Source organism: Prunus avium, chromosome 6 (assembly GCF_965620075.1).
Source record: "Prunus avium chromosome 6, drPruAviu1.hap1.1, whole genome shotgun sequence".
Classification (NCBI taxonomy): Eukaryota; Viridiplantae; Streptophyta; class Magnoliopsida; order Rosales; family Rosaceae; genus Prunus; species Prunus avium.
This window is the reverse complement of record NC_142289.1, coordinates 11090526-11106199: the sequence shown is the minus strand read 5'-3', so window position 1 is coordinate 11106199 and position 15674 is coordinate 11090526. Positions and strand designations below refer to the sequence as shown.

At 41.5% G+C, this 15674-nt stretch overlaps 1 non-coding gene and 1 pseudogene across 1 annotated transcript; one reads left to right on the top strand and one right to left on the bottom strand.

The window, feature by feature from the left end:
- Nucleotides 1–4959: 4959 nt before the first annotated feature.
- Nucleotides 4960–6360, top strand: LOC110771058 (UDP-glycosyltransferase 91A1 pseudogene; annotated as a pseudogene).
- Nucleotides 6361–15040: 8680 nt separating this feature from the next.
- LOC148293647 (small nucleolar RNA R71) lies at nt 15041–15147 on the bottom strand. The gene has a single exon (XR_015836909.1). It is a non-coding gene; the product is annotated as a small nucleolar RNA R71 (small nucleolar RNA).
- Nucleotides 15148–15674: the final 527 nt, after the last annotated feature.

Here is a 15674-nt window from a genome sequence, read left to right as displayed (position 1 = left end):
CCCCTTCCTTTTTGTTGATTTTGTTTTTGTTTTTGTTTTGAGAAAGGGCGATAGTATTTATTGATTATGGAAAGTAACAAGTACAAAACCCGGGCTATCTCGTCAGGGATTAGGCGAGTGCCTCTACTCCATTGAGTTCGGACGTCAGGCTAACGAAGTAGCCGTACCCGCTCAACCACAAGCGGGAGCAGGAGCCTTACCTTCGGTAGAGTGCCCCCTCATCCCCCTCTGATCATGCTTTGAAAAACTCCTAGTTACAGTCCTTAAATAAAAGATCAATGATAAAATCTCGTGGTTCCTCGAACCAAGTGATAACTGTGCCAATATTCTAACCAAAGCGTGCCAGTCGATCAGCCACCGTGTTTGCAGTACGACGAATATGGATAAAACTTCTCCAGTAATCTGAGACATCATACTCTTGGTGTCTTCCACTATAGGGCCTATAACAGACCGATCTGTAGTAGTAGTCCTCAAAGTAGTGACGATCTGGAGAGAATCGCTCTCAACAACATGATTAGTGAAACCCTTTCCACCGCCAACACTGCACCCTCACGGGCGGCTATCGCCTTGACTTGTGCTGCAGAAGAAATGTTGTCTACATGTAATGCCTTTCATGTAACAAAGTCACCTTCAGAGTCACATACCACGATGCCCACACCTCCCTCAGTGCTACCTGTTGCCCATGAGCCGTCAACATTGATCTTCACACAACCCGACTGTGGTTTAGTCCATTTCTGTGCTACCACGGATGGGCGAGCATGGCCACCCTGTGTGGCGTGGACTTGCGCAAAGTTAGACAATCAAACAGCAGTGCCATGGCTAACTCTGTTCGGGGATAGGTTCCTGTTGTTCCACACCTTGTCATTCCTTGCCTCCTAAATTGCCCAGCCAGTAAATAGGAATAGATCGAAGATAGGATGAGGGAGGTGCTCTGCACAGTGTAAGAACCAGTCGTGTATGCCTTGCACCCGAGGGTGCTCTCCAAAACCGCCCAAAGAGGAGCTGGTCCAAACCCCACGAGTGAAAGGACAGTCCCGCAGAAGATGGATAGTAGATTCCATTTCATGTCCGCAAAAGACGCAAAAAGTCTCCATTGGCACCTGTCTTTTGGAGAGAGCAGCTTTAGTGGGTAGAATATCTCTACACACTCTCCACCAAAACAATTTCATTTTCCCTTGAACCTTCACCTTCCATAGAGCAGTCCACCCAGCACTGAAGCTGTTGCTGGTCAAAGTGGAAGCAACTGCTCGTGTACCATGGTCAACAAAGGCTACCTTGTAGTCACTTTTAACAGAAAAAGATCCCTTCTTGTCGAAGTGCTAGATAAAGTTGTCATCGGTTCTTTGAATGCTTAGAGGGATAGATCGAATTAATTCCACATCAGGAGGAAGGAAGACCTCAATAAGTAGATTTAAATTCCATGCTCGTGTTTCCCCATGAATAAGCTCATGGACCTTTGACAAAGTATAGCCACTGGGTTTAGGCTAGATGACAGGGAATGTGTTAGGCCACGGCACCCACGGGTCCTTCCAGATATCGATGCTTGCCAACCTGCCACATGGAGCCTTGTAAAAGAATTTTTCTAGCAGCACAAATGCTCCTCCAGGCATAAGAGCCATTGGCACTAATTGGTACATCAATGAAAGATTGAGTTGGAAAATACTTAGCTTTCAGTATCTTCGAGGTGAGAGAATATGGATATTAAAGTAACCTCCATCCTTGTTTAGCGAGCATAGCAAGGTTGAAGGCATAGAGGTCTCGAAAACCTAGTCCCCCCTCATCTGTAGAAGCACAGAGTTGATCCCACGTAAGCCAATGGATTTTTCTTTCCTCACCATTATCGCCCCACCAAAACTCAGCAAAGGTCATCATAGAGAGATTTCGGCAATAAGTAACAACTCATGATATAGAGTGGGAGAGCTTGTGCCACGGTCTTGATGAGAATTTCCTTACCAGCCCCGCTTAGCAGTTTTCCTTTCCAACTATGTAATTTTTTCCCTAGTCTTTCCTTCAGATAGGCAAAGCAAGCACTTTTATGTCGACCCATAGCCATGGGAAGACCTAGATATTTGTCATGCTGATCTACACACCCCAAGGGACGTTGCCATATTCAAACGCGCAGGCTGCTTGAAATTTTTGCTAAAACAAATTGCACTCTTTTGGAAATTAACTTTATGTTTGGACATCGCTTCATACCAAACTAGGGCATCAGTGATAGTACGACAATTATCATGCATTGCACCGGCAAACAGAAAAAAGTTAGCAGTAAATAACAGGTGGGAAACATAAGGAGCTCCACGACAAATTGAAACTCCCTGAAGTCGCCTAGTCCTTTCCGCATGGGCCAGATAAGTTGAGAAACCCTGTGTATAAAGGAGGAATAATTAGGGCGAGAGTGGATCACCATGTCTAAGACCCCGAGAGGGATTGACATAGCCACAGCCTGAGCCGTTAACCAAAAAAGAGTAGGCTACCGTGGTGACACACTCCATAATCAGGCTAACCCATGGCGCAGCAAACCCCAACTTCAACATCATTTGTTCCAAGAAATTCCACTCAATTATATCATAAGCCTTACTCATATCCAATTTCAAGGCGAGAAAGTCCTTGGACCCTCTTCGACGACTCTACAAGCAATGAACGAGTTCCGTAGCCAGTAGAGAATTATTAGAAATAAGACGCCTCGATATAAAAGCACTCTGGCTAAGAGAGATGATGGAGGGGAGGAGCACTTTAAGGCGATTCACGAGAACCTTGGAAGCAATTTTGAACAGAACATTGCATAAACTAATTGGTCGTAGTTGGGTCATATCTTTCGGGTGTGGCACTTTCGGAATTAGCACCATATGTGTGAAGTTGATCTTCCTTAGGAGGTGACTTGTAGAGAGGAAATCAATGATTGCCCTTGATACATCATTACCAACTATGTGCCAGTATTTTTGAAAGAAGAGAGGTGGCATACCATCAGGGCTAGGTGCTTTGGTTGGGTACATTTGGAAGATGGCTTGTTTTACTTCTAGCTTAGTAAACTTCGGAGTGAGCGAATCATTCATTGAACTTGTGACGTAAGGTTCAACCATATCAAGACTTGCTGGTCCCCGACCACTAGAACTAGACTGAAGGGGTTCTTAGATCTAGGTCCAAAACGATTAGCTGTCATTGGGTCTAGTCCTCGTGTTTTTGGTTTTAGATGTAGGTCCTTTGACATTTATTACTTTTTTGTTGTGTCGATTTTACCCTTTAAGGTAAATAAGGAGAACACATTGAAAATCTAAATTTAATGCATTATTTCCTTGAAATTGAATTCCAAATTTTGAATTTTGAATTTTTTTTCCTTGATAATATTCCTAATATATAGATTAAATACAATTTAATCAATAAAAAGTAAAGACTCACATATTATACCAATTGATCAAACAAGCACCCACATTAAATTATGTACCTGACATACAGGTAAATAATGTTAATACATACAGGTATATATGTACTTGCCTTATAGGTATATATATACCTGCCTTACAGGTAAGAGTTTTTTTCTTGAGTTTTCTTTAAGCAGTTTTTTTCTAGAGGTTCATACTTATATACATACGTACATGTCTTCCATGGATTTTTATCTCAGTTGAGTTTGAAGATCCATACCAAGATATTTTATGAGTTCAATTAGCTGGGCTAGAGGGTATAACTATCTAGACTAGAGGTAATTTATGGATTTAATTACCTGGACCAGAGGTAATTTATGGGTTTAATTACCTGCATACTGCATACGAGGTGTATGCATAGGTACCTTACCTATTGTTAAGGTATGAAGTTTTTATGAACTCTTATTACAAATTTTGATGTTGGTATACCTTGGGAAAATTTCAGAATTCAATAAATAGATTTGCAATTAAATTCAAATCAAATATGATAATTAATATCCTACAAATCAATAACTTACCAGTTTTAGGAATTCATAATTTACCTTATTTATGTTTTAGGTGCATAACTGGAACAAAAAATAAAAAATAAAAAAAAGTAAATATCAATAAATTGAAATAGGCATGTAATCTTATGTGGCGCAAAAGTCAAAGGACTTGGATCAACAACAATTTCTGCGTGGATTGCACCCAAAGTCTCTCCTCATAATTGGACTTATGCCAAATTTTCTAATTATTTTATAACAGATTATCCCTACCAAAAAAATAAAGTTAATAAAGTTGACTAAATTTTGTTTCCTCAATTTTAGGGATTATATTTATGTTCCCATGATAATACAACAACAACAAAAACGCTATTTACCAAAAATATATACACTATTTTTTACATTATTTATTTTAAAAATAAGTATATTAATATTTTCGAAAATAGGTACATTATTTTATATTAAAAAATAGGTACCTAATATACAATGTACCATTCATAATAGGTACCTAATATACAATGTACCATTCATAATAGGTATGTTAGTTTGTAGTAGATATGTTATTTACAAAAAGATCCTAGACTACATTAAAAAATTGGTATATTATTTTCCATAAAAAAAAAAAAAAATACATTCTTTTTATTTATAAGATAATAAGTAATTTTTTGTTCATAAAAAATAAAATAATCAGCTACATTATATTGTCAAATTCATTAGTATGTTTAATCATAAAAGGTAAGTAGAAAATTTTCTTAAATAGCTAACATTGTTTTAATTAAAGAAAATAACATCATGGTTCTTAACATCTTTAGGTATTTTTGGAATTTAAAAAGTAAAATAAATCAAATTTTAAGCTTGATTAGGTAACTTGCTAAGTTGGATCCTAGTCATGGATTTTTAACTATAAAAATTGGGTTTTATTTATAGATAAATAAGGTGGTGGGTGGGATGTAAGAGAAAATTAATTTGAAGGGAAAAAGCAAGATTTTCTAATATATTATATAAGTCGAGCTAGGGATCTGACTCTACTCACAATAAGAACAAGGCCCTAGATAACATTATTGGTCACCATGGATTCCAATCATCAAAAGCTTCACATAGCAATGTTTCCATGGCTAGCCTTTGGCCATATGATCCCATACCTAGAGCTCGCCAAGCTCATTGCCCAAAAAGGCCACCAAATCTCCTTCATATCCACTCCAAGAAACATCAAACGTCTCCCACAGCTCCCTCCAAATCTCTCATCTCTAATCACCTTCGTCAAGCTCCCGTTTCCTCGCGTAGAAGACGACCTCCCCGAAGCCGCGGAGGCCACCATAGACATACCACAAAACAAAGTCATGAAGCTTAAGAAAGCCTACGATGCTCTCCAGCAGCCCCTTACTCATTTTCTACAATCTTCCAACCCAGATTGGTTACTCTTCGACTTTGTACCTTACTGGGCCCCAACTATTGCCCATAACCTTGGCATACCATGTGCCTTCTTTAGTATATTCATCGGAGCATGCTTAGCTTTTGCTGGACCCACTTCCCCAGAAAAATATTTGGATGATCGTAAGAATCCCGAGGATTACACGGTCTCGCCTAAGTGGATCCCCTTCCCGTCCAACGTCGCGTTTCATTTGTTCGAGGTTCGCCGCATTTATGACCAAAGCATGGTTGGTGATGAAACCAATGTTTCAGATGTTTATCGGTTCATGGAGGGGATGAAGAGCTGTGATGTAATTGCAGTAAGAAGTTGCATAGAGTTTGAACCTGAATGGCTGCGTTTATTACAAGATATCCATCGGAAAACGGTTTTGCCGGTTGGTCAACTCCCAACTACGAATAATGACGAGAATGATCAATGGGGGTCAATAAGCAAGTGGTTGGACATGCAACTGAAAGATTCGGTTGTGTACGTGGCTTTTGGAAGCGAGGCCATGCCGAGCCAAGAGGAAATTACTACAATAGCCCGAGGGTTAGAGCAGTCTGAGCTGCCATTTATTTGGGTGCTGAGAACTAATCTAGTTAAGTTGCCCGAGGGTTTTGAACAGAGAATAGGAGGGCGGGGAGTGGTTTGCAAAAGTTGGGCCCCACAGTTGAAGATTTTAGGGCATGACTCGGTTGGGGTGTTTTTGAGTCACTCAGGCTGGAGCTCGGTGGTGGAGGCGTTGACTTTTGGGAGACCTCTTGTGTTGTTGACCATGTCCAATGACCAAGGGTTGAATGCAAGGCTTTTGGAGGAGAGGAAGATTGGGTATTCGATTCCGAGGGATGAGAAAGATGGGTCGTTTACCAGCGATTGGGTGGCTGAGTCGCTAAAGCTGGTGATAGAGATGGATGAGGGGAAGATTTATAGAGACAAGGCTAAGGAGTTGAAGCCGTTGTTTGGAGATAGAAAGAAGCAAGACACGTACGTGCATAATTTTTTGGAGTATCTTAAAGCTCATGGACGAAGTGCTTCCAAGAAGGTCTAGACTACCAAATGCTATGTGCCTATATCAACTTGCCACAAGGCACATTAAATGCACATTCTGTTACCTTTTCAATTCTCTAAAAAACCCTAGCCGCACTTTGGTCCCCTTTCTCCTTACCGACAACCAATCACAAGGAAGCTAAGGGAGGAGGTGGCCACTACCTCTTCTTCCCTCCACCCATATTCCTCTTCCTCTCCTCATCTCCCCTTCTTTTTCTTCCATCTTTTCCCTTCCTCTTATCCCCTCTTCTCCTCCCATTCCCCTCAGTGTTCTAGGTGGGTGGTGTTGTCTTTATCTCGACGACGGCAACATTAGTGAAGCTGGATTATGTCTCTTCTTGGTAGAGTTGTGATACCTAGTGGCTGATATTTTGTCTCTGTTTCAACGGTGGCGGTAGCAGCAATGTTGGTGGTAGTCATTGGGATGTAGTGGTTTTCTCTACTTTGTGCTGACCAAAGAACTATGCTTGGTCATAGAAGGTTTTCTTTGTCTGGTTCTGAGTTGAAGTGGAGTGCTTCTCAGGGGTCCTTTTTATTTTTGTTTATGTGGTGACGATAGATTGTGTTTCTCCTCGGGAGAGCTGTGATACCTGGTGGATGATGTTTTATCTCTGTTTCAACTGCAGTGGCAGCAATGACGCTGGTGGTAGTTGTTGGGATGTGGTGCTCTTCTCTACTCTGCGCCGACCAAAGAACTATGCTTGGTCATAGGGGGTTTCCTTTGTCCAGTTCTGAGTTGAAGTGGAGTGCTTCTCATGGGTCCTTTTACTATTGTTTATGTGTTCCTCCTATGTGTTCTCTCTTGGTTTCTGCTATGGTATGCCTTGTAGTTTGTATGGGTGTCAAATGACTATGGTTTTGCTCATAGAAGGCTTGAATCAGACTCTTTTGTTAGTCCATGACATGTGTGGTACTCTTTCCTATCCTGGGGTTTGTCCCATGAGGTTGTCCTAGGAAAGTTTTAACGAGGCCACTGTATCATGTCGTTCTTTGTACGTCTTTGGTTCTATATATAAATTCTCTTTCTCAAAAAAAAAAAAAAAAAGGCACATTAAATGCACATGATAATTTTTCGTTGAGATGATACAAATAGAATTATTGAATGGATAAATTTGTATGGAAATATGTACCAATTGTCTATCTACTACTTAGTAGATATACTTTATGGCATGTGTATTTTAAATCATAAATTGAGAAATTTAGAAATATGAGAGAATATGAATGGATGTAAGATCAACTAGTCCTTCCTAATCAATCTAATTTCTAAAAAAGAGAACATAATTGGATTAGTTTTTCAGTTGTTGATGCTTAAAAATGGTTCAGCACTTTTGGGCCCAACTTAGTGATGTTGTGACCTTTGGCACCTTCTGGGCTTCGGTAGAGCGATCGATTTGCAAGATAAAAAATGCTCGGTAAGCCCTTTGGCATCGGTATGGTATCGGGCGAAGGCTCTCCGATCCTTAAGTAAGAATATGTACAGAGTGTGTAGTAATCTGGACAGAGTAATGGCTGAATTGCCGAAAGTCTCAGTTACCTCCTTTTTGGGACTTGTGCCCACTTTTATAAGTCTTGGGAGGTGTGCATGTTGAGTTAAACTTCAATGTGGGACTGTGGATATTGCCTGTTGTGGCTCCACGTGTCCTAGTGGCAAGGTTTGTATTGCGTTCGGCAGTAAAGGGTGCCGAATACTCCTTATCGATGGCGTCCTACTTTCCACGTGTGATCTTCTCATTGGTCGATTATATAGGGTATAAACATCAGTCATGTTTGCATGATGAGCTGAATGATTCCTTTACGTAGTTGTCAATTCTTAAATAACCAAATTCACACACTCAATTCAAGGCCTCTCTCAAACTCAACTAGCAACCAAGTGAACAGACAACTGCTCGCTTTAGTCTTCTTCATCCATTGATTATGCAATAGCTAAAGACTAAAATAAGACGTTTTCTATTTGAACTCTGCTAACTTCACACTATTGGGTGTTCTTAGGGCTCCACCAGTGAACGTCGAAGGATTCCAGGAATTGATGGGTGGAGATGCTTCATCAAAACATTATTCAGACGAAAATAAGGTAACCCTCGCACTGTGTTACATTTGTTGTAAAAACTTGCTAATTTTGTATGCTAACCCATGCTTGATGCATATATAGTTTGATGACACTAAATAGTGTAGGAAAATGGCTCACATTTAGGTTGCAAGTGAAGGAGGCAGCGACCGGTCGCAAGGTTTGGGCGACCGGTCGTTTTTGGACAGAGTTGAAGTATGGAAAAATCGCAGCGAGCGACCGGTCGCAAGGTATCAGCGACCGGTCGCCCCCTGTGCTGTGCTGATGTTTTCTTACGTGTTTTCAACTGTGTTTTCGGTGGCTATCGCTTTCCACAAGATTTCAGAGGCCTTGTGGGTCACTTCTGAGGTAAAAGAAGGTTGACTACCTGCTGGATAGTTGGGAGAGCACTCATTGCCAATTGGTTGTCTTGTTTTGAAGGATCCATTCTCCATTTTCTGGTTTAGTGGAAGGTGGCTGAAGTGGGATTATATTACTTACTTGTTCTAACCTCTAGTCTAAGTGGGTGACTAAAAGGAAAGAATGTGGTGGACAATCAGATATCCTATCTCTTTTCCATTGGCTTGTGTAGGTAATGGGATGAAGTAAGATAACACAAGGGAGAAAACAAGTTGAATAAGAGGAAGTGGCTGAAGCAGAAACTAGGTGTGGTTAATCTCAAGGTGGTCAAGTAGCTGGAAGCTATTGTGTTCAAAGGAGGTTAACTCACCAAGGGAGAACGTGAGGGAGAGCAATCAGTTCAAGTTAGGAGCTGAGTTGGGGTCTTGAGAGTCTAGACACCAAGGAGGGAAACACCAAGGGTTGTGAGAGTGTTCACAAGTGCATCAAAGTGTTGAGCAAGGGGTGTGAGAGAAAAGAGAGCTTGGGGAGAGAATAGAGTTCTAAGGGGGTTTTTCTGTGTAAAACCAAAGTTGTAACTTATTCTTTCATGAAGTGAATTTCTCAAGGGGATCACCAAGAGGATGTAGGCAATTGCTGAACCTCTATAAATTCTTGTGTCACTTTGTGCTTGGTTGTTGTCTCAAGTGTGTGTGTGTGTGATTCATCCATCATTGTGTGTGTCACAAAGTCCATCAACAACAAGATCATTAGGGGAGTGAGTGAAAGTGTTTGTCCATTTTTCACAACAAGTGGTATCAGAGCTGTGTTGGAGCAGCAAGTGCTAGTGTGTTGAAGATGGCAAGTGACAAGGAAGCTGAAGGTGGAAGTAGCTCTATGCATCAGAGGCTACCACAATCTGTCAGCATGAAGGTGGAGTTGAAGCCTTTCACAGGGAAGGAGAACTTCACACTTTGGCAAAGGAGGATGAAGTCAGCCCTTACACAACAAAATCTCAGTGTTGTCTTGGAAGGCAAAGAGAAGAAGCCGGTTACCATGACAGATGCGGAGTGGGGTGTGCTAGATGAGTTGGCTAGAGGAGCCATCGAGAACTTCATCTCCGATGAGGTGCTCATCAACGTGATGAAGGACACAGCGAAGCAAACATGGGAGAAGCTCGAAGAGATGTTTGCAGGGAAGTCGCTGTCCAACAAGCTCTTCCTCAAGGAGGAACTCCTAAATCTTCGGATGGCGGAGGAAGGTAATCTAATGGAGCATTTGAGCAGCTTCAATAGATGTGTTGCTGACTTGCAAAGAATGGATGTGTTGTATAATACGGAGGATAAGGCACTCATGTTTCTAACATCCTTGCCTCCGTCTTATAAGCACTTCCGAACTACACTTATGTTCGGGAAGAGTACTTTGAATTTTGAGGAGGTGGTGCAAGATGTGATGACGCATCACAGGATGTCTCAACGTTCGGAGGAGAACTCTCAAGAAGCTGGCTTGTTCGCAGGGAGGCGTTCAAGCAAGCAAGAAGGCAAGGGCAGCAAAAGGAATACTAAGTCCAAGGACAATGAAGGGTGCTTCGAGTGTGGATCTATGGATCATTGGAGACGAGATTGTCCGGTATGGAAGGAGAAGCTGAACAAGATGAAGAAAGCTGGAAGTTCAGTCCACGTGTGTGATGAGGACACATGTGATGAACTCTTGACGGTTACGGAGGAGAGTAACGGGGAAGTCATGGCAAGTTCTTCGTGTAAGAATTCTTCTTCAAGTTGGATTTTAGATTCCGGGTGCTCATATCATGTGTGTGCAAATAAGTTGATGTTTGACACATATGAGGATAAGGATGCATGCAAGATTATGTTGGGAGACAAAACTACATGTGCAGTTTTGGGCATAGGGACTGTGAAGATCAAGTTGCAAGGTGGTGAAGTTTGGACTCTTAGTGAGGTAAGGTTTGTACCTGCACTAAGAACGAATCTAGTCTCTCTTGGTTCTTTGGATAGAGAAGGTTGCTCTTACAAGGCCAAAGGAGGGAAGTTCATGGTCACACAAGGTTCTGTGGTGGTTATGAGGGGGGAGATTCAACCAAACAACACATACAAGCTCTTGGGTGGTGCAGAGATTTGTACCAAGGAAGAGCAAGCAACAAATCTTAAAGTCAAGGAGCCGGTCCAACATGATGTAGCTGCATGTGTGCTCAAGAGATGTTGGGCAAGGAAAGTTAGTCAAGGTTGTATGACTAACGGTTCATCATCAAAGGTGCTTGATTTCAAAGGTGCAGAAAGTGTGGAGAGGAAATTCCACAAAGGTGAAGTCAAGACAAGGAATGATGGGGAGGATGTTGTTGAAAGGAAACTTCTTGCCAAGGTGGTCATGGAAGGGACTCCATTTGAGGTGGAGCTTGACACAATGGCTGAAGAAGGAGGGCAACAACAACAAACTCACAAAGGGGTTCTACTTGAGGTGGAGCCATCATCAAATGCAAGGTCCGGGCCCAAGGAATCCATCAAACCGTCCCTAGGTTTTGAATGGATGGACCAAGAAGTTCCAACCACGTTTCGGAGTGCTATAGGGAGCATGAAGCGGGAAAGTTGGAGAAGTGCAATGATGAAAAGAAAGGTGTTCTTAAATCCAAGAGCAATGTGTGCTAAATGGGGATTTAGTGAACAAAGGTTTGGTATGTGGTTTGCATATCAAGGGAAGTCCAAGGTTCAAGGTTCCAAGGAGGCAAGGAGCAACGAGGAACTCTTCTCTGCACAAGAGGTCCAAGTTACTCAAGTTTAGGCTTGGGTGGAGCACCTTCCACCAAAGGTGCATTGAGGCAAGAGGTGTATTGCCATGGTGGAGCTCTTGGAAATTACTAGAACGATTTCTAAGAGGTTGAAGAGGTTCTAGAGGTCAACAATGGTTCACGGGGTGATTAAATGGTTCGCCAAGGTGGAGATTGTTGGAAAATGGCTCACATTTAGGTTGCAAGTGAAGGAGGCAGCGACCGGTCGCAAGGTTTGGGCGACCGGTCGTTTTTGGACAGAGTCGAAGTATGGAAAAATCGCAGCGAGCGACCGGTCGCAAGGTATCAGCGACCGGTCGCTATGTATCCAAATGGTCGTAGCGACCGGTCGCAAGGTATCAGCGACCGGTCGCCCCTGTGCTGTGCTGATGTTTTCTTACGTGTTTTCAACTGTGTTTTCGGTGGCTATCGCTTTCCACAAGATTTCAGAGGCCTTGTGGGTCACTTCTGAGGTAAAAGAAGGTTGACTACCTGCTGGATAGTTGGGAGAGCACTCATTGCCAATTGGTTGTCTTGTTTTGAAGGATCCATTCTCCATTTTCTGGTTTAGTGGAAGGTGGCTGAAGTGGGATTATATTACTTACTTGTTCTAACCTCTAGTCTAAGTGGGTGACTAAAAGGAAAGAACGTGGTGGTGTTCGGTTCATTTTTACACATGATTTTTCATGTTATTCACCCACTATTTTGAGTTAGTTCTTGACATTTTATAGCTTTTTACTTCTTTTTTGTGTTTTAATAGGTTTTACCTTGGTTTGTATGAAAATGAGCTAAAAGTGCATTATTTGATATAAATTCTGTTTTTGTTCATTTTCGTAGGTCAACTTCGTGGCCTTGGATCAGCATGTTCCGGTCCTTGGATGAGGTGATGATCTTCATAAGACTTGTTCCAATGGATGTTAACTACAACATATCCAAATTTGAGCTCCATTGGGCAAGTGTAGCCTATCCAGCTGATCGGACAATTGACGCTGGCTCTGGATGTTTGTTTTGGCCCAGTTTTCACCCCCACTTAATAGCATTTTATTTCTACTTGTTACCACACCTTTTGGTAACAATGGATTGCATTTGAGTGGCATTTCCTGAGTCAATTGGAGCCTTGGATTATACCTTAAAACAAGGTTTCATCATTTGCAAGGGGACAATGGGCAATAGCTTTAGAGAAAGAATAAGTTTTATACTAAAAGAAAAGCTGGAAAGGAGGAGAGAGAGAAGTCAAAAGGGATTGCAATCAGATTTGGGGGAGTTTTTGCAACGGGAGAGAGGGTATTCCACCATTCTACACAATTGAGAGCAGATTTTGGAGCTTGGAGCTAGGAGAAAGCCAAGGTGCAGTCAAGAAAAGTGGAGAAGAAGACTTCCACCATTGATGATCTTGAAGCTTTCATCATTTTCTGAAAATCTGTAAACTCTTTCTAATTTCATTTTGAATTTGTGTTTGAAATGATTATGAGGAACTAAACTCCATAGCTAGGGCTTAGGTTGAAGCCCTAAACATGATTACCTTTTTGTTTTGATGCTTGAGTGTATGAATTTCTAGATATTGTTGATGAATTCCAATTCACCAAATTAATCTATCCTTGATGTATGTTCTTCTTTGATTGATCACCTCTGAAAGCATGCTTCTTGAGATTGTTGGGATTATGTGTATCCTCATGTTATCCTAAGCAATAAATGGATGAAGTAAGAATCATCCATGTGAATTGGTTTCTTGAATACCTAATGTAAACACCATGCTATTAGGATTCTTGTGATGTTCATATTCTCTTTGAACTTAATGGGTTCTCCTTGTAATTGAATCAAAGTACGAACCATACCTAGGTTCGGTTATGAGGAGGGCACAAGTATTGTAGCACGAACCATGCACTTTACGTATATTAGAGAGAATCAATGCGTCTTGAGCCACGACCCATGGTCTTGATTGCGAACATCTTCATCAACACGTTTAGAGTTCATTACTTGAGTATTCATGAACTTGGGTAGAATTGTTTAGGGTGGATTCCGAAACCCTAGTGTTTGTTACATTTTGATTTCACATCTTGATAATTCATCTCTGCCATTCTCATTTAAATTCGAAGTCCATTTACTTACATGCAATAGAAATAGGTTACTTCAAACAAATCAAAAACCCCCCCCCCCCAATGTGTGTGTGAGTTGCGTGTTTGACACGTTACGTGTCTTTGTTACTAAATTCTATCTGTTTCCGTAATTGTTTTGGACTTTTGGTCCGCGCTGTGTTCTTCCATTTTCTGTGCTGAATTCAACCGTATAAAGAACGTGAATTTTGGACGTACGGTTGGAAAGTTATAGGCAAAACACTGGATAGAGGTCGAAACTGGAAAAACAGAGAAAACGACTCTGCCCAAGAACGACCGGTCGCTAGTGTCTCACGACCGGTCGCTCAGCACACAATTCTGAAGTTTCGACTCTGTACTAAAACGACCGGTCGCTTTTACCTCACGACCGGTCGCCAGACAAAAAACGACCGGTCGCTCTTAACAAACGACCGGTCGCTGGTCACTGTTCACAGCACAATTCTTTTTTTGTTTTGTTTTGTTTGTTTCTTTTATATTTCTTTTTAGTTTCAAATTTTCATTTGTGCATTGTGGTGTGTTAGTTAAGTGTTCTTTTTGTACTCGAATTAGAACTTATAGACAACCGACAAGTTCTTCGTGGGATCGACCCCGTACTTATACAATCTATACTTCGATAGATTCGTGCACTTGCGGGTATTTTTAATTGGTTGTTTGCACATTAAATTGTGTCCTTTTAGGAATGCAACAATTTTTGGCGCCGTTGCCGGGGAACTGGCACGGTTGCTTATATGTTTTGTTTGAGTATATTTAGAGTACTTAATTTTATTTTCATTTTTTTTCCTTGTTTGTCATTTCATTTTATTTGAGTTTGTTTTTGTTTTCTTCTTATTGCAGGAACATTTTGCTTATGTCCCTTCTGAATTTGGATATTTCATTAGATAGCACTGTAGAAGATATCCAAGCTCAAGCTTTGAGAGAAAGGAACATCCAACTAGCTGTGTCTACTCCATTGCCTTTTTCACTCTCGCCATTTTCATCATCACCAAGCTCACCAAAAGTCGAGTCACCTCCACCTTCACCAATGGCGGCAGCAACTGCAAATGCGGAACTTACTATGCAAGAATACTCTTCACCGCCAACAACTGGACAACCATCTTGCATAGTATATCCCGCAAGCACTTTGGAAAACTTTGAGTTGAGATCGGGCATGATACACATATTGCCTAAGTTCTTGGGAAATCCTGGAGAAAATCCCAATGCACATATCCTAGACTTCGAGGAAGTGTGTTCCACAATAAAGATTGAAGGCATGAGTAGTGATGAGATAAGAATGAGACTTTTCTCATTTAGTTTGAAGGATACAGCAAAGGAATGGCTTCACTATCTACCTCCAAATTCCATCACAACATGGACGGATCTTGCTTCAAAGTTCTTGCAACATTTTTTCCCAGCACAAAGGACAAATGAACTCCGAAGTCAGATTACAGGAATTCTGCAAAGGCCGGGAGAAAGCTTCCAGGATTATTGGGACCGTTTCAAGAAGCTTCTAATCACTTGTCCGCATCATAACATACAAGCTTGGCTTCTAATGCAACACTTCTATGAAGGACTTTTTGAAGCGGACCAAAATAATGTGAATGCAGCTGCAGGAGGGACTATAATGACCAAGACTCCAACAGAAGTGCGAGCAATATTTGATCTTGTTGCTGCAAATGCTCGCCAATATAATTCAAGGCAAAGACCAGTCAGAAAAGGGGAATCCTATGATGTAAGTACCCTTTCTAGTATGGAAGCTCAGATTGCAAACCTAACCAACATGGTGAAGAAATTGGCACCGGGATCATCCAAGGTTTGTGCATTTTGCTCCACAATTGGTCATGACACTGAGGATTGTCCCTTGGCACATGAGGAAGCAAATGCAGTGGGCTCATTTCAGAGAAATCAGTGGCCTAAGAATGATCCTTTCTCACAAACATACAATCCGGGGTGGAGAAATCATCCAAATTTAAGGTGGAGTGACAATTCGAATGTTCAACAAGGGCCAACTCAACCACCTCAAGGGCCAACTCACCCACCTCAAGGTCAACAACATACTCGCC